The following is a 27,538-nucleotide window of genomic DNA, read 5'->3' on the forward strand; positions in this document are numbered from 1 at the left end:
CAAAGTCCTGGTTTAGTGAAGTGCTGAGGCAGCAATGTTCACTGCGGTGTCAGGTACAGATGTCTCCCTGCGATTGCTGAATCAAATGATTTAGCAAGCATAAAGCAGATTAAAACATGCAGTAATATTTGTTCTTTTGATCTGGGCTATGGGTCCACATCGGCTTTAGTCATCTGACCACAGAAAAAACCCTGCTTCCTGAGAAAATCATCAACTGTTCCCCCATTCTGTGCAAAACCATGAGGGGATTTTCTGTGATTTATTCACATGGTCTTGATCCAAAGCACTTTCCAGTAGACATCACTGAAGAGGTCGTTTAAAAGTCTACAAGAAAAACCCAAACATGAAAACCCACACTTAAAAAAATAAGTTATTAAATTCTCTTTTATCTTTAACATGTCTGAGAAAAGTTATCACTTGCAGACTGTGACTTTGATAACTTGCCGTAAGACGTGAACGACATCAGGAAAGTCCTACGGATATATTCCTCTCTGCCATAGACCATAATTATTGTTCAAAAACTGCTAAAACACATCAATGAGCCAACATGACACAAACATCATCTTTCTGCTGTAAAGCCTTATAAGAGTGTACAACACTGCCTTCCACCAAATCAAATCAAGTTGTGTGTTTTTTTTTAACCAAACAGAGTTAGAGGGCAATGTAATCTCAGCTGTTGGACTGTGTTCAGGAAAGCAGGAACATTTTCTAAATTAAGAATATGCTCCATTTTGTGCCACATGCAAATGCAAGATTTAGGGAAATTGCCAGGGTGTATGGTGGAGATAAAAAAGACACTGAGGCCCACTGTGAGGTTAAGGTTAGGAAAAGATTACTTTAAAAATGGAAATTATATATTTCTGACCTATTTTTAAGGATTGGCAATGTTTGGGGAATCTTTTGAGTAGTAAGGAAGGGTAGGGAAGGCAGAAGGTATTGAAAAAAGATTAGCAAATTGATTTTATTAATTTTATTTACGTTACATCAAAAAAGATTTTGAAAAGATGTAAGTGGTTGAATAGTTAGCGGTGTTACATGCCTAGAATTGAAAATTACAATAAATTCAAAGAAGATGGGGGTCATCTAATTTACTTAGGCTACTCTTGCTCATCATCTGTCTTATTGTTAACAAAAAACTATAAACAAACATATTCTGGGGTAATACTTTATATATATATTGGACTTTGGACATACTAGTCTAAAGTCCAATACTGATTAACCTAATGACTGTGGGTTTTTCAGCAAAATGACAAATTTTTAGTGCTGCACGGCGTCAACGCGTCAGCGCGGTTAGCTTGTTAACGCGTTAGTGTCGTGCAGCCCCGCGCAAGGGGTGATCTGCGCTAACTAATGGAGACCGTGTTAATGCAGTTATGGCGTTAACGTCATTTTAATGAGATTAACGGTGACAGCACTACAAATTTTATTGCAGTATACGACATATAATTCACTTTATTAGCTACACTTTGATAGTAGCCAAATTGGACATCATTCTGCCTTCAAAACTGCCCTCATTCTTGGTAACATAGATTCAACATTGTGCTTAAAACATACAAATCACCTGTTCCACCACATCCGAAAGGTGCTTGGATAGAGGTTTGGTGACTGTGGAGGCATATCAAATACAGTGTGCTCATTTTAATGTTCAAGGAACTGTTTGAGATGATTTGTGTTTTGTGACATGGTGCGTTATTGTGCTGGAAGCAGCCAGCAGAAGATGATTACACTGTGCTCATAAAGGGATGAACATGGACAGGAACAATACTCAGCTAGGTCGTGGTGTGTAAAATATGCCTCATGCTATTACACCACCACCAGCAGTCTGAACCATTAATATAAGGCAGGATGGATCCATGCCTTTGTGTTTTTTGTGTATTTTGGCCCTACCATCTGAATGTCGCCACAGAAATTGAGACAGCTAATGTTTTTCCAGTCTTCTCCTGCCCAGTTTTGTTGAGCTTACATCTGATGTGGTCTTCTGCTGCTGTAGCACATCTACTCCAAGGTTTCACGTGTTGTGCATTCAGAGATGCTCTGCTGCATACCTTGGCCACATTCTTCCAATCTTCTACTGCCCATTTTTGCTGAAATAATGTAAATTGTAGCTTCAGTTCAGCGTTCAGAGATGCTCTTCTGCTTCCAATCAGTTTGAGGCAGTCTGGCCTTTTCCCCCTGACATCTGGCATCAACACAACATTTTCACCCGGGAAACTGCTGCTCACTGAATATTTTCTCTTTTTTCTTTTTCAAGTTGGTTGTGTGAGAAAATCCCAGTACAGTAGATTAACAGTTTTTGAAATGCTCAGACCACCCTATCTTGCACTTAAATCACATTTCTTCTCCATTCTGATACTTGCTTGAACTTCAGCACATCATCTTGACCATGCAAGTTGCTGCCATGTGATCGGCTGATTAGATGGTTGTGTAGTAACTGAACAGGTGTACCTAACAAAGTGGCTGGTGAAGCTTTTAATAGGGAGGACCTTAATAGGTGGCCACCAAAGATTAGGGTAATGAGAAACTTGCTGAAGATTCAGTGTGTGTCAGTGTGAGGCTGACGTTTGACCTTTAACATTCTAGCCATGAGGCGTTTGTATGAAACATTTTTAAAACGAATTCCTGAGTTAAACCTTTTACAAATCAAACTCTAATCAGTTCATCCTTGAGTCCAAATGGATGTTTGTGTTGAATGAAGAAATACTGCCTTTATGTGAATGGGACTCAAAAACATAATGCCTGAGGGCACGACTGTCACGGAGGAATAATAAAATCATTATTCTATCTTTGAAATTGCATCCCAGGCTCTTTGTTTAGTCCTCATATTAGTGCTGAACAGCGCACACATATCGCCAGGGTCAGGCTGTAATCACTGCTCAGCCTTCACTCACACAACGTGAAATGAAAGAGATGAGTAATGCGCAGGCTGGAAAGAACGGCATGGCAGAAGTTGCCTGAGCCCCTGGGAGTTAAAACCAGACTTAGCAACAAACACATCTTCACAGAGCACAAAATAAACACAGTTTACCCCCCTTTCATGACCAATACTGGAAACAGACTGTATTCAATGGAAACCCAATCATTTATGCATGAGGTCAGCATTTATCCTTCAATTAGAAATCCACATGACTTTATCAGACATCATTTCCACCCCCTCTCACCAACAGGTTTGCGCAAAAGCCTCTGCTTCTAATCTCATCTGACTGTCCTGCTGAGTTCTTTGCAACAAATTAAACCCTTCCTATTATGCAGAATACAAAAGAGACCATGTTAAGATTTGGTAGTGCTGCGGGTCACAGAATGACTCAACAGTAGATATTTAACAGACAAACCGTGAAGGGTCTCGCTCTGTTCAGAGACTCTTTGTTGAGTTTAGTTAAATTGGGATAGAAGAAATGTTCTCATCTCAATCCAAGTGTGACAGGTACTGAACTACTGCACACCTGAAGCAGATTAAAAGCCCCCTGCAACAAAGTTATATTTGACTAAACTGCAAAAAAGAAGCTTTTCAATTTGATCTACCTCGGCTCCAATTTTGAAAATATATGAAGAGAATTTGAATTCATGGAATATTTTGTAGTCCTTTGATCAAATTTGAAGGTTTAAAGATACTGCTTTCCACTGCCCCACTGATGATTGAATATTGCAGTGACATGTTAATGCTTATAAAGGAGCTAGTCATTTCTAGCAACGCTGCCAAAAATTAGCACTTTGATCTTTGGCAAGCCATATTTTAAAAAAGCAACCCTGGGATGTGTGTGATGAAATAATAAATCGAATGCCACTGACAAACTGAATTACCTCAGGTTGCGGTACGAATACCTTACCATTCAGTACTTGAATTAGCTCGAAGAAAAAGCTGCTTGCAAATGAACGCACATATTTTGCCCTGTCCTCAGTGTTACATGTGACCTAACACACAAAATAAACTTAGAAGTGCAATTTTCTAAAATGCAAAAAACCAACACAGGAAGATAAAACAAACAAAAACCAGCTGCTTTTTTTTGTGCATCTGTTTCCTTTTTTCTCTGATTTCGACCAGGCATAAACAAAGTGGAGGCTGAGATAGGCAGTTGCTGATAGGCTGGGTGACTCATATGCTCTGGATGACTTTCTGAAGAAAAAAACAGGCCTACCACCTTCCTCATAATCATCATCATCATGTTGTTGGTCTCAATAGTGGATTACATTAATATTATCCATGAGTGGAATGCAGCCAGCAGTCAGGAAAAAATTCATATTGCAAGAAGATGAAATTCTTGAAAATCTATAACACCTATTGGGTATCTTGTCTATTAGCAGTAATGTACGTTGGAAGCTTATGAAATCAGCATGTGGAAGTCGACATCTGAAGGCTTAATGGTATCCAGTGCAATGATTGCGATGATGATGTGATTGCTGACTCAGTGACAGCAGTTACAGAATTACGGTAGCATCACTGAAACATGATATGAGACAACACATTTCCCAGGTGAGAGCTCTCTTAACTGGAACCCCCACCACCACCACCACCACCACCCAGCTGCTTGCAGACAGAATTGTGTCCATGTGCTGCATGGTCACCACAGTCAAGCTATTACCCGTTTAGCTTTGAATCTTCCAGATGTGTCACGATGAATCATCTCCCACATCCCTGGCTGAGATTGCATCTCCCCGTTGGTCTTCATCATGTAAGAATGCACGCTTGTTCTTGAAACACCAAGATTAAAAATAAATAAATAAGCCAAAGAACATGAATGTGTCACTTCTGGTCTTTGTGTTTTTTTAAAAAAAGTAAGTGTATTATGCTATATTCATTTTTCTCTGGGGCAAACAGAATGCTGTTGTTTAAATGCATCCCATTTTACACACTGTCACTCCTGTCTCTGAAGAAAAAAGCCTCACAGCAGTCCAGTGATGAATTGAACAGTAGCAGGTTTATGATGTTTTATAACACATTATTTTCACTACTATGATTACTATCCCACTTCTATTGTTATTTACTACAATAATATTTCATAAAAATCTCATCAAAAGATAAAAAAAAAAATGTGCACAATCAGTTTCTCGCTGCTTTTTGTCACTGTTGGTTTATGCCAATGCAATATTTAAACATGTTAACAAATATGTGCTTTCACATTTTCTTTAGAACCTGTTTTTATTTGTGAAGCTATAGGAATTTGCGAAAATATCCATCTGGTCCATGTGCGACAACTACTAACCCATCCGAACAAACCTGAAATTTTTCATCAGTGCAATTTCTGAACTCAAAAGAAATTCCATTTACTTCTATTGTGTTTTATAGACTCAGAAATATGGAAAAGATGCACTTTTTGCCATTTTCTGAAGATGCAGAGCTGGCACTAGTAACATACATAACCTAGAATTGGTTATTTCACACGTTCCCATCCAAGATTGATTAGTGCTGTTGTCACAGAGAAATACACTCCAAAATTGCTCTACCTATTCTGATTTAATTTATGTACCGAAAAGGAGTAGGAAGAAGCGCATACTTATCTATTCCCATAAATCATCAGGGAATATTTATCCAGCTTCCTTATTCATATAAATTAACTACAAGAGAAACAATGGCGCCTTAATCCCAGGTAGTAAACATGTTATTTTTGACACAAATTTGGGCCTTTTTTTTTTTTTCCATGGGACTCTCTGGGGACAGATTTGCTTTTGTGATCTTGCTTCAAGTGGACATTTCAGGAATTGCATTTTTATTTATTTTTCATTTATACAGTCTTTATTATTCAGCAGCAATAGCAAAATAGTTTTCCGTATAAATCTGTTTTATAACACTTCATAACAAATCCAGTTTTTAAAAACCAAAACAGAACTATCACGGTACTGAAAAAAACCTTTTCAATGTACACTCTGCTCTATGTGACTATAGAATTTACGGCGACCACGTCTTGTTGTAGTTTTTAATCTTTTTGCATTTGCTGACCATATAAACACATTTATCGGGATGAATGGTTATTTTAAGTTTTATAATGTTTAGTCTAGCCAATAATTAGTGCGGACAAACTTTAAACTACAGCAGTCAATAGCAGAGCCTTGAACTAGGGGCAGTCATGGCTCATGCAGTCGATTATCTAACAACTGGAAGGTCGGTGGATTGATCCCGAGCTCCTCCAGTCCTTGGGCACGATACGGAACCCTGAGTTGTCCCTGATGCATTTGTTATCATGTTAGTTAGCATCACGTCAGACAAATGAATGGGTGTGATTGGGTGAATGAAAGATGCCATATAAGTACCGGACAATTTACCTCCCATCTGACTCCAATAACTGCTGATAGATAACCTTAACTGTGAGGATGGAGACCTGACAAAAACAACTTCCTGTAGAGTCACATTGTTTCCTTTGTTTCCTTTGATGTTTAACATCAGTTCAGTTCAATCCGTGTCCAATTCCAGTTTTATTTATATAGCGCCAATTCACAACAGCAGTTGGTTTGAGGCGCTTTAAATTGCAAGGTAAAAAGACCCAACATAATTCAAAAGAGCCATCCACAATCACATGATCCCCTATAAGCAAACACCTGGCAATAGTGGGAAGGAAAAACTCTCTTTTAACAAGCAGAACCAGGCTCGGGGAGGGGCGGCCATCTGTTGTGACGGTTTGGGGGATGAAGGGAAAGAGAAGAGAGCAGAGTGAAACAGGACAAAAGGGAAACTGTAGGACAGAGTTTAATTATTTCTAATGATTAAATAAAGCAGTGGTGTATAAACAGACAGAGTGTGAAAAGAGATAAATGAAGGAGAAACGCACAGTGCATCATGGAAAGCTAGCTAGTTAAATTAGCTAGATGAGCAGCCTAGTATGATCAGACTATTTTTACAGTATTAACACTTCATAGGGCACGAATTGTGTCGGCTGTTTCTAGTGAAGAAGGCAATTTCAGATTATTTCCCAAGGGTCACCACAGATCGATCCACCTGTCACATATTTTACACTGGATGCTTGTGTCTCCTCCCAGAATCAAACCGGGGATTTAGGTCTAAAAGGGAAACGTGCTAACTACTACATAGAACCTCTTTTGCCATTTCTAGAGTAAGCCATTTAATTTTTTTCTTTTTATTCTTAGGGTATATTTTATATACATATTTAGACATTTCAGTTCGATTAAGAAACACGGATATTTTTGAAATTCATAGTAATCTAAACATGCTTACACTTCACATTTTTTTTGCTTATGTAAATCACTCATAATGAACCTAGTTAGAGGACCTGCGTATGTAACTCCAACAATTAAATATAACACTAAATAATTAAATGCTGCAAGTCTAGCCTTGGGGAAGAGGCTTGAATAGGATAACTTTGTCTAGCATCACATCATTTCTTTTGTTTACTTTGATGTCTTACATTTGTTAACTTAGTTCGTTGGATTTAGGACACGAGCAGCAGAGCTGAAAAGCTAGTATTTATATCAATACTGTCTGCGTGGTGTAGGGCATTGTTTTGAAAATAAACACTTCCTCTCCAGTCTAGAAGGTCATTTCAGATGCTCTCTTATTTCCCAAGTGTCACCACAGCAAATTCATCATGGATCTTTGGCATGTAAAGACAAAGAGGATCCCGGCAGAACCACCTCTGCCATTTCTAGAGTTAAGTTATTTAAATAATTATGTTTTGAATTCTTCTTTAAATCGTCTTTTATGTTATTATTTCATATTACATTGAAAATTATAGTAAGTAACTTTTGAAATAGAAACTGTTTAGGTTTCCCCTTTGTTTTGTTGGTGTCAGTATTTATAACACAATAGTGATGGATGCTCTTTGCAGGGTCATCCCTCCCTTTCTGTGAATTTTTGCTTAAGGTCCCAGACTCCACAGTTACAACTGATTTCTACATTTCTTCTTAGGAAACCCGCGCGTCATCCGTTTGACCTCTCACCCACGCATCACACCAGATAGAGACTGAGAGAGAGAGAGAGAGGGAGAGAGAGAGAGAGAGAGAGAGAGACTGACTCCCACTGTTCGCGTCGGGAGCCTGAGCGAGAGGCAGAAGCGAAAGAAAGACTGTCACACAGCCTGGCTTGCATGCTTTAACTTGTTCTCATGTAACCGCCCGTGAAGGAAAGAACCACAAGAAGAAAAAAAAAAAAAAAGAACAATTGCGTGGATTTACAAATGCTTTTAAATCCCGTGACCACTGACCAGGGAATATGAGCCGGCTATGAGAAGTTGTTTGATCCGACCGGACGTGCGAGCGCTGCCGGCTCCAATAAAGAAACTCATGGTAGGTTTTATTTCACACAGCAGCCTCTGTGTTCTCGCGGCTGTTTAACCTTTTTTAACATCAGTTTTCTTCTGTGAAACCTGTTGTCTGCGCCAGTTCAAAATAGTTCATGCACTCGCTTCTCTGGCTGTGTGTCTGAGGGGAGCGGGTGCAGAAATGGAAAAGTTTATGGCTGATTTGACTGTGCGCGCACAGTGTATAGCTACGGCCGGAGACATCATAAGTATAACGGACTCCTTTCAGCGCAGAGGCGCCCGCTCTCCCTAAAGGGAATGAATGGGTCACTATGTATTCTAATCAAACCCAAGATTTGACTCATTTTAAAGCGGCAGAGAGAGCCGCCGCTCCTGAGAGTTGCCGACAAGAGCGCCTATAGTGGGCGAACATCGTGGAGATCATTCGCAAAACTATCGAGGAAATCTTATTCGCGTCGCAATCAGTGAAGCGGTCGCTTTTATTCTAAAGTAACCACAGCGAGGTCTTTGGTCACATTTCCTGCGAGAAAATTTGGCTTCCATTCATGAGATGCAGGATTTTCAACCGTGAGAGACCAAACAAAAGGATTTCCTGCTGACCAATGAGAGCAGGGGAAGCCTCTGGAGGGACGGAGCGGTCCTCTCTTTGTCCAACAACACCAGACCGACCACTGATGCCTGCCGCGAAGCCGGCGTGACCGGGGGGTGTTTGGGAGGGAGACGGCATCTTTTTGAGATTGCGCGTAAAGGCGCACCTCACAGTCAAGCTGGATCTGAAAACACCTGCACTTTTATCTTTAACTGCCTGAAAGAATTTGCAGGAGGTAGACATTTAAATTAGAATATGCTGATGTTTTATGGAGTCATGAGATGTGCTTGGTTAGTGGCTGACACATGCCCCTCGGTGTGAATCACCTCACTTTAACCTCCTTCCCCCTTAACTTTCGGCTTGGTTAAGTTAATGTGCACAGTAGCTACTACACGGGATTTTAATTACTGTAATTGAGCTTTTAATTGAGCACAGGTAGCACAGTGGCTGCAGTGGTCTCAAACGTTGAGAGAACTTAATCGGCGAAAGAGCACTTAAGTGGCAGGACAATGCAGAGGTGATGGGAAATCTGTCAAGAGCACTAGTGCTGGCTGGAGCAGTTCATTGATTAGATGAATGCCAAGGAATTAATGAAGTGTTTAAAGAGCTGAGACATTTATCAAGCAGAAATGCCAAGTATCCTATAGCCACCATCAACTTAAATGATTTGTGTCACCGTACATCTCATATTTGTGGGTTTTAAGGGCAGTTAACTGTGCAAGCAATGTGAAGACGTCATCTTTTTTTTAAATTACATATCATGAACTACTAAGCACTCACTCAAAAATAAATTAAAGAACAACCAGTGATGAAATTAATAATTGCTATTATCCATAAAGAGCACTTATTTTTAAACCTTATATATCATGTCATGTTGTTTACATGGCGTGGCAGGATATATACAGTGTGTGTGTGTGTGTGTGTGTCTGTGCCAGGATGTGTAGCTGTTTGTAAGTTGACACAGTCTATGTGGGAAGTCGTAGGCGTAAGTGTGGTGGGGATTCTCTTTCTCACTGCAGTATATTATTATACAGTGAGTGGGATGGATGATTAAAATGATTTAAATGCCTCGACTGAGGGTAGCGTGTGTGTCCTCTAGCAGCCTCACTGTTTTTGTTTGAGCTCTTTTTAAAAAAATTCTACCCACAACAGATTTCTGGAGTGACTGAAGCACTTTGACGAATTACTCTGGCCAGCCTAAGTTGAGCTGTCATATCAAACTTCTGGCCGACTGGTGTAGCGTCAACGTTGCTCTTCATACTGGGCTGATGAGGCATTCATTTCGCAACTTGAAGAAGCAGAGCTATGAATGAATAATATTTCTGTCAAGTATGAGAAGAAAGATTTTTTTCAATGAGGCTTTGATTACGTGTAAATGTGAGCACAGCGGGATTAACAGCTTCAAACACTGGTTTTTCTCCAGTCCTGAAGATGATCACGCTTCTTTCACAGAAAGGATAAGATCAGTTTTGATGTGAAACATCACTTCGGCAGAAAAATGCATGTAAATATGACGTGGTGAAGAGTTAATTGCTAAGCAGGCCATAGTCTGTATGTAAAAGATGCCTCGGGTTCTGAAAAATGATGGGGAATGCATGAGCAGATCAGCAGAAGCCAAGAAGAGAGAACTTTAAGAGAAAATAACCCTACTCCTCTCTTGATTTATGACCTCAGTATACTTTTCTTTTGTATACATTTCTTTATTTTTGGCCTAATTTACAAGTTTCAAGCCATATTTATTGCCAACACGTTCTCACTCCCTAAGGGTTATTGCAGCACTATAATTATTTTCCAAGACAAGGTTTAAATTGACGTAAAACACATGATAAGCAGAAAATGACTATGACAAGTTGTTACCCGATAAATGACTGACATGCGACTCCTCGTCATGGGTAAAGAGTCACTTCCACTTCCACTCCCTGCCCATAACATCTGAGCAAGGAGTGGAAGTGATGTCAATGGCCAAAATGCAGAACTTATAATAAATAAACTTGCGGCTTAAAATTTGTCATCTCCAAACCATTACGTGTCTATATCTCATTTATAAAATCAATGGCTCACACTTGATGCAAATGATTTTTCTGCTGGTTATGAAGTGGAAGCTGCTTGTACTGAACTTTGCAGCTCTCTTTTTCAGACCTATCTTTGTTCACTGCAGTGGTGAGTTGTGCGTTTTCCTTTGTTTTTCAACCCACCGTTTAGTCCATGAATAATGCATGTTGCCTGGCTCCAAGTGCCTCTACTTTCACAAAGAATCTTTCAAAAGGGGCGGAGTTCATTTAAGTTGATATGAGATTTATATGTAGATCACAGGAATGTAAATAACAAGCTAAAGCTGTTGAAGCAGGGTTTGTTTTTCCTAATGCATTTTTTTATGTATTCAAAATCAAGCATTCTGTTGAGAAAATGACAAAGGCTAACTTTTAGTATATTTCCAAGGATGTAGTTTTATAAACTACACCCAAGCTATAGGCTGTTATATATTGTAAGTTTGATAAAGAGGAAATGCTAATGTATCTATGTTGAAATTTCTCAGGGGAAGGGAATGCAATAGACAGCAGATGCAGTCTATAGGAATTCAATTTAACTGACCTTTACCATTACGATTACCGTAGAGAATTTAAAAGAAAATATGCAAAGGGCTGTGGTCTTTTCAGAGTCATGGATTTAAGGTCATTAGACACTGACAGTGATGAAACGTATCCCAATGTTTGGACGAAGGCTGAATTACACACCGGATTAGTGCAAGTGCACACGATGAACCCAAGTGTTTTGTGCAGTGGGGCAGCTTTTATTAGCAGAGAGAAGTGAAGACTTTCATGTGAATCGTGCCATTGTGCATTTAGTGTCACATGCATTTGCCACGTCGGTGCGTTTGTTTATTCATGCGGTTTTAATTTAGGTGTAATTTTCACCGGGATAACCCAGTCCATAAATCTTGAAACGCTTTCATATTCCGCCCCGGCGGTGTCATGATTTATCAAAATGAACTAGAAAGCGGAAGTATTAATGAACACTGGTGCATGGTCTGTCTTCCTGCCAGCTTTCTTTTGCCCCACATTTCTTTGTTTTCTGTGAGAACTCGTCTGGGACATTTTGCACCAGATGGGGCAACAGTGTGTCCCAGAACAGCTCTGTCTCATCCTAAAAGCCTCTGACCAGACCCTGTGGCATTTTTTCCCTGGTGGTCAAGGGAAGCCAAGTACCTCCCTTTCTTTTCAGATTTTAGTAGTTATTTAAAAGAAAAACAATCTGTCTAACAGTTTCAGTAATTCTTCTCCCCTCCTGTTATCTTTCTCACTCATCACTGAGGACTCGTCTGTAAAATACACTGAAGCACTGTACTTCTGAATGCTAGAGAGACTGTACCTGTTTACAGCTTGTGCAGGCTTGTTTGTGTTCTCAGTCTGTTATGCTGGGCCCTGAACATTTGATCTAGCTTTAAATGATAAGGAAGCATGGACAGTATCATTGTACATCAGGCAAGTAAAACAGGGTTAGTAAGCAAAGGTGCCCTGATTGCATTGGGAATGAATGCTTCTTTTATATTCATTATGAAAGAGAGCACACTGCATGTTGGTAAACTTCAGCATCGGGTATGTCGCATACTCTCTGCACATCCTGTATCTGCATGTTTTGTGTAAAATGCAATCGTGTGGTTTAGGGTTACTGTCTCACTTGGCTTCCTCAAAATTGTACCTCACACCACACCACAGATCAGTGCTTTTGATATTGAACACATAGCTTTCTTTTTCTCAGTGACTCATGCATTCCAGCCCTGCTCTGATAACCGGCACCCATTTTGTTCTCTTACATGGCCTTTTTCCATCCTGTAGCACCACTGTGTTTCACAAGTGAAGCATCTGACCTCTGTCTTGTTTCTTTTTAAAAAAAATTCAGCCACTGCTGCAGGATGCTTTATATCAAGTTTTCACTGGTGCACCGATCACTAGACATATCGAAATATGTAAAAAATCTGTAAAGTTTTCACCCTCCTTTCAGGCTTTTTACCAAACCTTTGTTTTCTTCTGCACTGGCTGCATGTTGCATGCTGTAGATTCAGTATGTAATCAACCCTCAGCAATGCGAACCCCTCCCACTCCCACGACATGACGTCTTTTCAGTTAAGCTGTGTCCTCAGGGTCTATGAGTCTGCTCTAAGGATTAGAGAGAAACTTACATTTTTGAAAATTCCTATATTTAGTATTAACCTCTTGCTTAAATAGTTTCAGTTCTGTTTAGTTTGAGTTCTGCTTTTCCAACTTTAGATATCTGCGTCATTTTTGTTATTACAGATTTTCAGTGTCATTGGAGCCCCGTTGTGCTACTGTTGATGCATACTGACACATCCATGTTTTCCTTTAAAATTTGAGGTGTGGTTGCTGTGAAGGCATTATCAGAAATGCAGCGTAGTACAGATTCTGCACTGTTTGGTCAGTTACTGAGTTTTGTGTGGGAGAATCGTATGAAAAGAAGCAGCCATAGCGAGATGAAAAGGTCGGCACGTGGCTTGGTCCTCGCTGTTGTTGTCCACTGTCACACCACAACACATCAAGGTGAAAACTTGCACTGAGCCAGGGCGTCTCAGTTGCTCGCAGTCGCTCATGGCATAGTTTGGTGTGACTAACCCCACCACAGTGGAAAAACCCTATAATACTTGTCTTCCTGCAATGTGCATTCATAAACTGCGCTCACGGCCACAGAGCAGTTTTGTTTTGAAAACTAATCTTTGTGGGTTAGACACCCACTTGGCTAAGAGATTTCTGGTCAGTGTTGAAACCCTCAAAATCTGTAAAGTGTTTACCCTCCCTTCATGTCAACAGAATATTGTCAACAAAACTAAAAACTTCCACCTTCTTTTTATTTTCTGTAATCAAAGATTTTCTCTTATTTAAAACTTAATATTTTTTGTGTTTTCAATGTTTGACCAAAACAAGTAATTTGAAGACTTTATTTATTTGTCAGAGCTTTATCATTTAGCTAATTCTATGTCCCGTGAAGACTGCACATCTTGCAGACTTTAGTGGAAACATACATGTATCTCATTAGTATGCGAAAGAGTTTTTTGCGTCACCGTAAACAAACCGGCTGTCAGAAGCTGTTGTTCTCTATGTCTATTTAAAAATCTTAGGCCATTCAAGCAGTCTATCAAAAGAGACGTCAGCTCTTAAAGATGTCGTCTTCAGCTTCTCGCCTGTCACAGGAAATCCTTTGTTGCCTTTGTAAATTTTCATAAACAGACTGGTGTTTTTGTAAGCTTGCGTCTAAGTGACAGCGGGCTTCAGTGTAAGACTGAATGATCTGTACTAGAAACAGTATCCGGCTGCATTCTGGCTGTGTTTTAGTGTGGGAGTTGGACTTTGAAAATAACGGTGCGTGCAGGGTGCCCGGTGATAGATGGATCCTCCAATGAAGTCATCTTATGTATTCCTGATGAGACTAGTGGATCAGGGGAGAGGATTTATGTGGCTGTGGAGGAGCAACCACTCCAGAAGATGTTGTCTGTGTGAAGTGGTGGACTGAGGCTGTTTGTCATTGTGCTGAGCATCCAGTGATTAAGCTACCATGCTGACAGACATTCATCTGCTTTATCAAGTGAATGACTTGCATGCAAAATGCATTTGGCTCCAGTAAACAATGGGAAGTTTAATGGCAAGTCACATGCTTCATCTTCTTTTTGGTGTAATCCCATAAGTCACAAAGGTTTGCTGGGCAAACAGTGGTTTGTCTCTGGTTCCTTGCAAATTTAAAGCAATGAATAATAATAATAAAAAGAGCTACTACATGTACTGATAAGTAGGAAAAATTAAAGGAAAGGAAAAAAAATCACATGAAAACCAACCTGTTTTAATGTGCAGAAATGATTGTTGTGAGAAACAATTTCAAATTTCTTCAATAACGCAACAAACTGTGTGCTACTGAGATATCTCACTGGGACTTTGAGGTGCTGAGTATGTCTGGCAACTCACGGTTGCGTGACACTGCCAAGCTGGGGGTCATTGCTTGTATTAATGATGCATGGGGAGCCGAACTGGCTTTTATTTCCCACACCATCTGTATCCAGTTGTGCCATGTAGATGGATTTTGGCGAGCTGAACAACCCCCCTCAGCAGCTAGTGGTATGATTTATGGGACTGTGGCACAAAGGGATGATGTGTGCAGAGAAAACTATTTGCAATTATGCAAATATCCACATTCACAATATACATCTTATTTATTTAATGCAAGGTTTAATATTGTGTTTTCCACTAAATATTCAAAAAGAAGTTCAGTGATTTCAACTGTTTTTGTTTAGTAAAAGCAGAGACATTTATATCTTTCAGGAGAACATAAAAACTGAAAAGGGTTGGAAAAGGAAGAAAATTTAATTTAGATAATTGAGAAATAATTGAAGAACAGAGGTTTGTGAAACCACTAGGTCTAGATGTGTAGTATGATATTAAAATAAGTAGTGATAAAGAAGTCTTGGAGCAGAGAGAAAAAATGGCTGATATCGAGAAATCCTACCAGTGGCTGGGCAAAGCAGGACTGAAGGACAGCACAGAGTCACTAATCATGGCAGCACAGGAACAAGCTCTGAGCACAAGATTCATGTGTATATGAAATATATTTTTTAAAATATTTATATTCACAATATTATTGGATGACCACCTTTATTCCTAAAAGCAACTCTTTTTGGCAAGTTTTCTTTAAGCAGTCTTCAGGAAGCTCTCAGGAAGATCATGAAGCCTGGTTCTCCGGGCTTCATGATCAATCATTTCTGCTGAGGCTTTAGCCAAAAGTAAAGTGGATCAGCTGAAAGGTGAGATTTATCTCTCAGATACTGTGTCTGATCTTTTTTCCCCATTTCTTAAGGACATGACTTATATGTTCATCTGCTTAAGGACATGACTTATATGTTCATCTGCTGTAAAAAGAATAGTTTTTGTAATTTTTTTGTTCTCCACTTGACGAGTTTACTAATTTTCTTAAGGATTTGCTGCACACCATGCAAAGATAATGCATGATTTCCTGTAATAGCTGTTTGGGAATCATCTTCCTTGTACTAGTTGAGGCCTGTCAAACTGTTATCTTTGACATTTGTCATTCTATTATTTAGTGCTGAAAAACTTGTCCAGTGTGACCTTTCATTTTGTGACAAGTAGTCCAAACATTTCATGAAAAAATGAGAACAACTGTGAAACCTGCTACTTCTCATCAATTATTCATTTTTCATGTTTGTGAAATATTTAATTAATGTAAATTAAAAGAACAGACAAAACATATTTTCTTTTGGCTTTGCTAAAAGGTGCACCACAACGCTTAGGTGACACTGGGAGTCACCATGATGCTGAGCAGCAGGTATAGTGCTTAATACAGTTATTATACAACCACCCAATGTAAGGGCTTATGCCACAGCTGCCCTAAAGTAACAGTATTCACAACTGCCACAGTAATTTTTTATGTTTCTGTAATGGTTAATCCAACAGTATGCTCAAGCTCTTTATTCCTAAAAAAAAAAAAAAAGTTGTTAAATGGTATGCTTGATTAATTTCTGATTTTTCCTGAATATATATATCTATGTGTTTATATGTATATATATATATATATATATATATATATATATATATATATATATATATATATATATATATATATATGAATTCCATGTGTTGCCATTGAATTTCTTGGGGTTGCAGGGCAGTAGAAAGACAGAATTAGTGGTTCTCTGTGTGTGTGACTTCAGTATCTGTCTTCCAGATGTCACTCTAATGGGCCTCAGCACAGACCTGTGGGCACCTCAACAAAGTAGAGCACCACAGATAGATGTGTTGATTTCCCAATTACCCCTGGCTACTCTTTTTTTGATGAGCAACTGGGAAACCTTTCAGTGCCCCAGTCATTTCTCACCTGTGAGAAATGACTTAACTGAGATTTTTTTTAATAACTGCACTATGCTGAAAGCTTTTGCTTTTGGTTGTGTGTTACTCTGTGTTACTTGCAATGTATCTTAACACAAGGTTAAAGCTGCAATTAGAAGTACCAACAGCAACAGCTCGGGGGCTTATTTAACCCAAAGAAGAGGATGCATCTTAGCATGCACGTGCAACTTGGCAGCACGTCTGGTTTAGCTGAAAGGCCAACACCAAGTTCCGTTTACCAGACAGGTCCGAAATGTTCAGCTAAAGTGTCAGACGTACCTGCAAGGCTGTTTACATTTTTGTGAATTTTTGGCAGTGAGGACACAGATGTGGCTTGGGTCACAAGGAATTTGTACAAATGTTATTTCCATCGCTTTAGCTATCATTTCGTGGGATTATCCCTGCCAAGTTAATTTGGAGCTGGAGTTTTATATCTGTGCCGGCAGCTGCTGCCAATATGAACCTTTGGTGTAGCAGAGAAATTGTTACACTTTGCAAGATGGATGTGCTGTTGTAGTTAGAGCATCCCTCAGCCTGCTGCAATTCATCAGGATATGGCCAAGCAGGTAGAATTGTGTATATATAATCTACTTCTAGGAGGAACAGGACAGATGTATTACTGTGATTTACCTGACACTCAAATTACAGTGTAAGTAATCCTTCTGCTAGAGGTGAAACATAGTGACAGCCTTATAAATTAAAATATACCATGGAATTAATCCTAGCTATTAAAAGGAGACCTCTTAATGCTAACCTTTAATTTGGAAAATTAACCTGCCTGGCTGTCTGTTAAGCCTGTCCAAGCCTTTGTTACTGTTAAGTCATTTGTATAATGTAGCAGGAAGAAAATAAAGCACAGCACCTTATAAGCTGAAAACCTACAGGCCAATTTAATATTATAGATCCACTGGGATGCCCTTTAGTAGCCTTCTTAAAACTGTTTGCATCAGACCTGCTCCCTAGTGAGGGAGCCAACTGACTTGGTAATAGCTTACATTTTGTTAATTCACACGTTTTCTTGGCAGTCATAGGCTAAGACTCAAACCATGCTCATAGCTGGCAAGACAAGCTCTGACTGCTAACTAGGTGTCAAAAACTATCGCATAGGATTACCATAAATAGAACCTGCAGAAATCAATGAATTACAGATAAAACAAGAAGCTGCTTTAAACACATCATGGCCTTTGGTGCTTCTCCTAATCACAAGATAGTTGCAGATGAAAACTTGTCTGACTCCAGTTTACTAAGTGGAGATGGCGCATTGCTGGGTGTCAAGAGCGTCCAAGTTGTATTTGCAGAGAGAGGCTGAATTTCTCTGATTGTGTCGAGTTGCTTCTGGAATCCTCAAAACAGCAGGATTTTACAAACATTGTATTTTTATTTCCTCCAGCTTTAGTCAGAGTCTCACAAGTAAACAGTTTATTTGCAGGAAACTGGAGTGGAGTGGAGAAAGAGCTCAGTTGGATGTAAAATAAAAGACTAATTAGACTTAACATATTAGATTATATCTTACTTTGTTAACTATTCAGTACACAATTACTTGAGTTTGAATGAGTCCAGCATACCATCACTATATTTATATATATATCTTTTAGGCAAATACAAGTTTTCTTTTATTCAGCAGTTACAAATTAAGACAAATACCATCATACATATTACAAAAGAATCCTTGAACATTACATTAGAATTAAGATAACCGAATTGAACCTGGAGCTGCAATTTTAAACAAAAAAGAAGTTAACAGTTTGTACAATTTGATAGTTTTAATTTCATCATGTGCTCAAATACATTAACAAAAACAATTAGATAAACCCATAAATCTGTTATCTACAGAAACATTTTTTCTGATCACCAAATAAGTAGTTTCTTGCTAAAAGATCTGGAAAAAGGGCTGATTCAATGAATAGGAACGATAAGAATACTTAATTTATAGGTATATTTTTTCTTCCCTGGGATCTTAAAGTTGTTTTTAGTATATAGTGCTGAAAATGTCACTGAATATCTTGTTCAGGAAAGCAGCTCAGATAATAGTGATAGCAATGAAGAGTTAAATGTTTTCACTTAAGGTGGTAAGATGGAAAATTATGTCCCTGAAAGCTTAATAAGCAATGACCTTATAATTTTTCATTCTCAAAATACACAGAGTATATAAAATAACTCTGTATATACTGTATCTGTTTATGTCAGTTGATATATTGATTGATAGTCCAGTCTCAGATGTGCATGGTGAAAACACATTGCTTCACTCTAAGGAGTCGGGGCAAGGCTGCGCTCATATGCTTAAAAGCTTAGGTTTAGCAGATACAATATTTATGTTTCTTCAATATTACTATAATAAAATGTGTTTGTAAAACTGATGCAAATGAGGTAATAAAGAATATTTCAGGTATATTTCCCATTCATGTGGCAGTCATACAAACTTCTTTGCTCAATCTAGCTGGAAAAAAGGGGAACTCTGAGTTTGAACTCACGCCACTATTTAATCTTTTGCTATTTAAATATATTTATGTTGGGGTGGCTGTGGCTCAGGAGGTTCAGTACAGCAGGTCATCTATTAATGGTTTGACCTCTGCATGTCAAGTATCCTTGACCAAGATACTGAATGCCAAGTTGCTCCCAATGCTTTCATCAGAGTGTGAATGTTTGTGAATGGCAGATACAAAACTTAGACATTTAAAAAAGTGCTTATATGAATGTGTGTTGGCGAATTGGTGAATAAGATGTACTGTAATAGTATAGGTTAGGAAACATCTTCTGATCCTTAAACTTGGGTTACCATATGTACTGGTTTCCATGCATTGTATCTGTAGTGATGATCGAAGCACCAAAATACCACTTGACTCAATTTGAAGTCATTTCCAACCTGCTGTGGTGAAAAAAACTAACGTCCACCATGGCCAATACCTTTAACACTTTATCATCTAATTCTTAAAAAAAACAAACAAAGAAAAAACAGACAAAACTGAGAGAATGACTGAAAGTTAGAGATGAGCTCAAATTCACAGTGCAAAAACAGATAAAAACACGACACTACCATCAGAACCAACAACCACACGGTTGAAAGATCTGTGTGGCTTCCTCCTGGCTCTAATTCTCTGCACCTGTGCTCTCAATGCCTTTCATAAATAGGGTAATGTAAAACCCATTCCCAGTGGTGCTCAAGTGACACTACTGCATAAACAAACAACAAAATGCACTTTGAATGAGATCTAATCTAATTTAGATAATTATCTGTCCAACACTTTATTTGTTTCAGCTCAAGTCAAATGCTAAAATAGTTTGAAAATGCTCTCTAGAAACGTTCAATGCTCATGCCTTGTTTTGGGGAAGAAAACATGATGAGAATTTTCGCATAGGTCCTTTAATTTCTCAACCCAGACTCTCAACAAGTTCCACTGAGTGTAAACCAAACCTTAAATATATTTATGCATGCACAGCTGCTCCATAAAGTCGTATTTTAGTAGTGGTTCACCCTTGTGAAGTGTAGCGTGATTCCAAAGTATAAAATGGCATTTACAGATGTGTTTGTTAAGAGGGTCACTGGGCAAGACTCTGAGCATGGAAAAATACAACTGCAGTATTGTTTTACATCTAAATTTAGTCTTGACAGTCTTAACCACAGCATATGGTTTCTTTTTTAATACAAGTGTTATTGACTGAATATAGTTTCCCCTGAATTTTTCTGTGAGCCAATAGGGATCAAAATGTTTTATGCCGCTCTGTGGGTTGAGAGGCATTCCACTGGAAATGGTAAACATTCCCATTGGATTAATTACCAACTCCTTTTCCTCTGTTCTGTCTGTTTCTTGTCAGAATGGAGGTTAACAGTGGAATGAACTTTGGTCCACATGTAGAGAGTTTGCCTGTCAGGTCTCATAAAGCGCGAGGAGGTGAGTGGGACCAGGTGTCGGTGGATTGTTGAACAAATGAAAAGTTGGATGTCTGAAAGAAGAGGTCAGATTAGGTAAAAGGGACAAGTTCTAGCATCTTGTAGTTGTTTTTAGTGTTGTCTCTTGTACAGATCTTTGAAGTTTTTACAAAAGTGTTATTGCAAGTTTGAAACTTTCTATGTATATCTTGCATTGTTTGTGATTAGTCTTTTTTTAAACCTAACTTATAAGAAAACAGGTGTGTTGTTGGGATTCTGATATTGTCCGATATGTTATAGATGTTTGTGACCTGCATTTTCAACTTGCATTATTGCTATTTTAATATTTTTATCATCTACACCGTACCAGACAGGATAATACACATAAAAATGGACAATAATATCTGCACAAAAACTTTACTTTAAAATTGCAATGGCAATGTGCTGATGTGTCACCAAAAACGGTGGGATTCACTCTCTGGGGACAATGACTTGATATTGGGATCAGTTAACAGATAGGTACAACCATTTACAGCTGCTACAATAGCTGATGATAAATGACCCAAACTAGCTAATTTCAACAGTTATCTCTATTTTTTAAAAAATCTGCCTTCCAAGAAAACAGGTGGTTTGCTCAGATTTTGATGGTGCACAATATCTTATACATGTTTATGGCCTGCATATTCAGCGTGCATTGCTGGCAATGTTAAATTCCACAAGTAAGCCTCCACTAACAGCTACTCTTATTACAAACAGGCACACAGAGTTCACTTGAGCGGTCCACCCAGGTGTAACATCCACCTAATAATCTAAAAACAACACAGTGTGCACATTCCTTTTGTCTTCATTTTAAACAAGGTGAGAAGAAGGGATGTCACAATACCCAACTTGACACCCGGTTTGATAGCAAAGGAAAATGATTATCCTGCCTACTTAAATGTACACTGCATAGCATTAACCACTGCAAACATTTTAGCCTATGGAACGTGGGGGATTTTGCAACAGCAATGCCAGCTGTCTCAAATGATAACACATTCAGACTAATATTGGATGAAGTTGTTGAATTGAAGCACATTCACCTTTTTAATTATAAGATTTGGATGCTGGACTTTCTGGTGCTTTCCTAAATTGGAAGTATTTCCTCCCTTGAGCTGAAAAGCATGATAGCATTGTTTACATATTGCCTTTAGGAAATAAGTTATCCCCCTGCACCTTAATGCCTTTGTTATCTATGGATCGGGGTTCAGGTTCAAGTTACTGTATTTGTACTGGTAGATTGTTTTGGTCTCTTGAGACCTCGAAATGAAACTTTGGAAACCAGTGGCTGACGTCACAGTAGCTATGTCCATCTTTTATACAATGAACTTTCCCTGTGCCTGTGGTCATCATTCAGCATGTAAAGATGCAACTGAATACTTGTAGCCATATACTACCCCATTCTACTTACATGATAGACCTATGATGGACAAAAAATATTTCATGGTCAGAATTATGGTATTTTAAGGAATGATAAATATCGGTTCTGACAGCATCTCTGTTGAGATCTACCTCATTAATTATTGCTATGCTGAGATCACCAAGGCTACAGAGCAGAAGGATAATTATCAGCTAAATTTGGTGTCCATCTGCAAAATGAGTGACTCACAGGTGATTCAAATGTGCTATTTGTCCCCAAATTCTTTGCTATTAAAAGATACAGAAGAGCACCTCATGTGGTATAAAATGGTCTTCTGCACTTTACAGCATTTAGAAGTCATGGCTGCCCCTCCCTGAGCATGTTTTTGATGGAGGTTTCTTCTAGTTAAAAGGGAGTTTTTACTTCCCACTGTCACCAAGTGCTTGCTCAAAGGGGGTAATTTGATTATTGCAGGGTCTTTACCTTACAATATAAAGCATCTTGAGGTGACTGCTGTTATGATTTGGTGCTATATAATTAAAATCGAGTTAAATTGAATTGGATAAGTAATATAGTTTATGTGGGTTTGTCCTCTTTTGAACTCATCTCTACCATCACAAACAGAAAAACCAGTCACTGTGAATTAAACTGGTATTTCATGACATCTTCTTCCCCATTCCATGCAACTTACTGACAAGTTATTGCTGTATTCAAGATCTCTGAATATCTTTTATCACAAAATCTGTCAGCAAGGCATATTAATATTTCACAAAAATAAGAAGAATAATCAACATAAAGGAACATAGACAGACATGAAACACTTGATAAAAGAGAACAGACAAACTGAATTTAATTGACTGGAAGATTACTATTAGAAAGCTTAAAACAAAGGCAAAAAAGAACAGTAGCAGGGAAAATACTGAAATGCACACAAGGATCTCTTCAGAATTATTTTTACTCACATGGGTATAAATTTTCTAAAGTTAGATAATAAGTTACAGACACATCACATCGAAGTTCATCCTGATAAATTATTCATTTGAAACTGCTGTGCGAACGCAGCACTGTTTTGCATATGCCCCTCAAGTTTGAAACACCATTTTATCCACACACATACACCTTAATTGTTTATTGTGTTAAAGACAGAGCTCTTCAAATAAAACCATCATCCCTTGTTCAGGGTTTGATGTAAAGTATACTCCCATCCAACATAAGACACATGACCTGTCACTTTCCCTGTTATCATTTTCAGGCCTAGTTTATCTTCATTATATGTGTTCTGTTTGGAGCCCAGAACAGCTCTTCACAGCATATCCATTACCACAATCAATAATTTAAATAGGAGCCATTGTTTTTCTCTGCTTTTTAATGACACCATCATAAGCACTTATTCACCTCAGAAGGTGCTAAGGCTGTGGGAAGCTGCCGCTGAAATTAAAATAATGAATAAAAGATAAGATGGTGGAAAGTGCTGAACTGGGACTCCAGCCGTCTGAGATCCCAGCTGAGAAGCAGTTATGAATGCAGGGCAGAGGCCACGTTTCTCACCACCCTCCTCGGAAGTGAGAGTGGCTGATGGTTGTGTTTGTTAATTTGACCTGAGTTCAGATTGACTTCCTGGGGATTAGATTCTGATCTTTTGGGCCACAGAGTGTGTGATCCGGATGAATGTGATGGATGACTTCTCCTTGGGTAATATGAGAAATGAATCCACTCCAAGCCACAGTGAATACAAATCTTCTCCATGTTTTTCTTATGTGTGGTTGTGATTTACATGATTGAACTGGGCCACAGACCTTTGGGGGTGCTGGAGAAGGAGTGACATATTTGACAGGTCAGGGTGCTCCTGCTCACTCTATTATCAGTCATCTCTGTGGTACACTGTAGACATGCAATATAATACAATCCCCTTTTCCAGGTGTTGTCTTGTAATCCCAAACTATACTAAGGATTAATTTCATGGTTCAGTAGATAGCTTTGGTTCTCACTTTATTTGCACTAACCAACCTTTTTCAGTTGCTTTCAAATAAACACATCAAAGTTAAAGCTAAAAATTCTCTTTTTGCCACATTATGAGTATTTAATAATTACATGTAAATTCTTGGTTGGAGAAAAATATATTAATATGGGTAATAAGGTTCACAGTCTGTTTTTACAGATTCTATTAGTTCTACTGTTGTTTACTCAGATTGTATAAAAAATATGTGGACATAGCCACTGTGAGGTCAAATCCAAAAGCTATAGGGCACCAAACTGTTAAGCTAAGTAGGTTAAAAATGTCTCTAGTGCCATTATCAGTCAAATTACTAAATGGTAATAGGTGAAATTGTGGGTTACCTTACATGAGTTGCTTCCCTCACTTGTCCAAGGTAAATTTCTCCCAAGAGAACTCTGAGTAGAGTCGCTGCTTCTCCACATTGAAAGGAGACAGCTGAGGGCAGCACATGTTAAGAAGCTGAAACTCCTAAACCCTTTATCCAACTTCAATGTTGATACCCTCAAATGAAAGCTGAAAGTCTACACATTATGTCCATGTCCATTATCTAATTATAATTGGAATATTTTTTAGTAAACAGGTAACAAAACAAAACTTGTGTCAGTGTCTAAATATCTATGGACCTAACTGCATCGGCTGGCCTGGGAACCCCTAGACATTTCCCTGGATAAGCTTATCAATTACCACACCTAGATAATGTTTGTTTATCTGATTTTTACTGCATTGCAAACTTCTTAAAGTACATTTTAAAAATAACAAAGAAATCAAAATGTTTGCATACAAAATATAATACTATTCTCTTGAACATAAATACTATCCAGAGAGTGAGCTGCCTTGGGGGACGTTTGAGCTTTCTGAGTGCTTCTTGTTGATGTCTGTTTTTAGATTTCACTGATCAAGCCCTGCTTGTCCATGGGGCTGCACACCCATGTATCTTCAATAATGAGTAATTACATCTGATAAGGAGTTTAATACATAATAACATCAAGCGAGTAAATTTTTCACGTGTTGGAGCTTGGCATTCCTTTCATCTAATGCCATAGGGATACTCAACAAACCAGAAAGTAATGTCATTTATTTTTCCTTCTCATCTTTATCATGAGTTCATGCATACAGATGTCTGATAAGTATTAGTAAGTTAATGGCCTCAAGTTAGTGACTGCAAGTAAAAAAATTTGGGAGGGAGAACTAAACAGAAAAAAGAATTGTATGTATTAATTTTATGTATACTATTATAAATCATTTACTATACATAAATGTGCATATTAGGTAGATCCATAGTGTAGTGGTTTACAAATATTCCTAACAAGTAAAAGATCCCAAGAAGTAGCAGAAATCCCTGGAGTGTTGTATCAGGAACGGGATCTGGTGTTAAAAACATGTGACACCTCTTGAATAAGGGAACAACTAAAAGAAGCTTTAGATTAAATATAATCTTTCCACACAAATCAGTACCAGTTTGGGTTTAAAGCCAAAGTTGTGTGAGGAAAGAATTCATCAATATTCATGTGTTTCATCAATGCCTCCAAAGGTTTTGATCATGTAAATCAATAGAAAGCTATTTGTTAAACTGAGTCAAAGAGTGAATTCTGGCTGCATCAACCCAGCATTGCAAGCCTCATTTGGGTTTTGTTGCAAGTTTTTTTTAATGTTGCTCAATTGCGAAAAACAAAAGCTGAGAGCCTTTAAAACTGGGTGTATGATTGGTAAGATTCTAGTGAACCATATTATTATATGTGGATAATCTTGTGGTTTATAGTCTTATCAGTACTGGTCTCCAGTAGTTCCTTCACATATGTTCTGCTTTTGGTGTTGAGCATGACATCAGATGTAATGACTGTAAGAGTGCTCCCATGACTTGGCGAACCAAGGAGGGCAAACATCTAGAATTTCAAAAATTAAAATTGTTAGAGAATATCTTATTATCTCTAATAAAGTCAAATATTTTGGACATCTTATTACAGATAAAATAATGGATAATGAAGATATTTATATGCAATGCTAGATGATTTACGCACAAACAAACATCCCATACAAATTTAATGTATGTACAGAAAGAGTGAATATTTCTCTTTTAGAGAAAGAAACATCAGATAATATACACCAAATACATATATTACTCCTAACATACATTAGCATACATCACATTACAATAACAGAAATCACAAAAAATATTCCAACGCTACCCTAAGGATGCTAATATATAAATATCACTAATCCAATATGTCTAGATAATCAGCACATGAAAATAATAACATAAACTTCATATAGAATGCTACTGCAGGTTGTGAAAAATCCTTACCATACAGGATTTAATATCAATAAAAAGATTTTGATAGTAAGTATTGCATTAAAGTTTGTTTGAAAACAGAAAATGATGTTAACACTTTTAAGATGCATTGAAGCTTATTCCAAGTTTGTGGGCCTCTACAGGTCACACTAAAAAAAAGTATTGTCAGTAAGTAAGTAAGTCACACAGTAAGTAAGTACTACATTATACATTTCACAGGCATTATAAAAAATACCTATGTAAACAACTCTATGTACAACACATATGTGTGGATGAATTATAGGAAAGCAAAGTTTATGGAAACCTAATATAACTTAAAGATGCTGTTATAAGAGATAGTTAATTGCAAGTGAAATGTTGTAGCTGCTCGAGTCAGTACATTTACTGTAATACCTTATTAAGAAAAATTATTAAGAAAAATCATGTCCTTATTAAGAAAATCATGTCACTGCTTCTGAGAATGAGATCAGTGGTTTAATGGATATAAGGTTTGACACCACACATTTGCAGTTTCTACTGGGGAGACATTAGTATAGTTGTGATTTGAATACATTTTATTTAGAATGTTTGTGTTTCCTTTGAGGTTTTGTTTTTCTGAAGATTGAGTCTGAAAAAACTTGACTGATTGAATAAATTATGTTTGTAATTCCAGGGAAGTAACTGAATGAAAAAGGTGATCATAGTGAACTATGGTCACATGCAAACCTGCAAATCGTCAACAAGGTGTCACAACACTGTGTGGGAAACATCACTTACTGATAAATTCAGTTTTCATTGTTATCACAGTAGAGTCATTACAAAAGTCTGCCTGAAATGGAATGATTAAAAAAAGTGAAAGACATACAAACAGTAAAATCATGTTCAGGTCTGGTAGCTGATTCAGAGTGTGTGGGTTTTATATATGCAAAACTGCTGACTTGCTAACACTTTTGACACACCTTACAAGTGAGAACAAAAGCACATTTAAACAGTGACCCACAGTCTCACACAGTTTAGCAGAAGCAGGTTGTTAAACCAGGAAACCGAAATGTTACACAACATTTTCGGGTTTGAAGCCTTGCTATTTTTTTGAAACCTCATCTTTTTAAAACACTCATCTGTAGATTGATTTATAGACAACATGTTAATGAAAAATTGATATTTAAATATGGGACATATGCATCATTTATTATGAGAGAGCTTCTGTCCCTTTATATCACTCTGGCAGAATAAAATAGCCTCAGCACAGGAGGAGGCAGTGTCATTGTCATCAGCAGCTATTTATCACAATCCCAATATGACCAATCAAGCATTT

The 27,538-nt window shown here is 38.0% G+C and overlaps 1 protein-coding gene across 1 annotated transcript in view; it reads left to right on the forward strand.

Annotated features, from left to right (window-relative positions):
• Positions 1–7,933: 7,933 nt before the first annotated feature.
• Positions 7,934–27,538, forward strand: part of LOC116328824 (carbohydrate sulfotransferase 15) — a 39,884-nt gene continuing 20,279 nt past the window's right edge. Inside the window, exon 1 of the mRNA XM_031750711.2 lies at positions 7,934–8,229. The gene's annotated coding sequence lies outside the window, so the exon portion shown is untranslated. The remainder of the gene's footprint in view (positions 8,230–27,538) is intronic.

Source organism: Oreochromis aureus, linkage group 8, assembly GCF_013358895.1.
Source record: "Oreochromis aureus strain Israel breed Guangdong linkage group 8, ZZ_aureus, whole genome shotgun sequence".
In the NCBI taxonomy this organism is placed as follows: domain Eukaryota; kingdom Metazoa; phylum Chordata; class Actinopteri; order Cichliformes; family Cichlidae; genus Oreochromis; species Oreochromis aureus.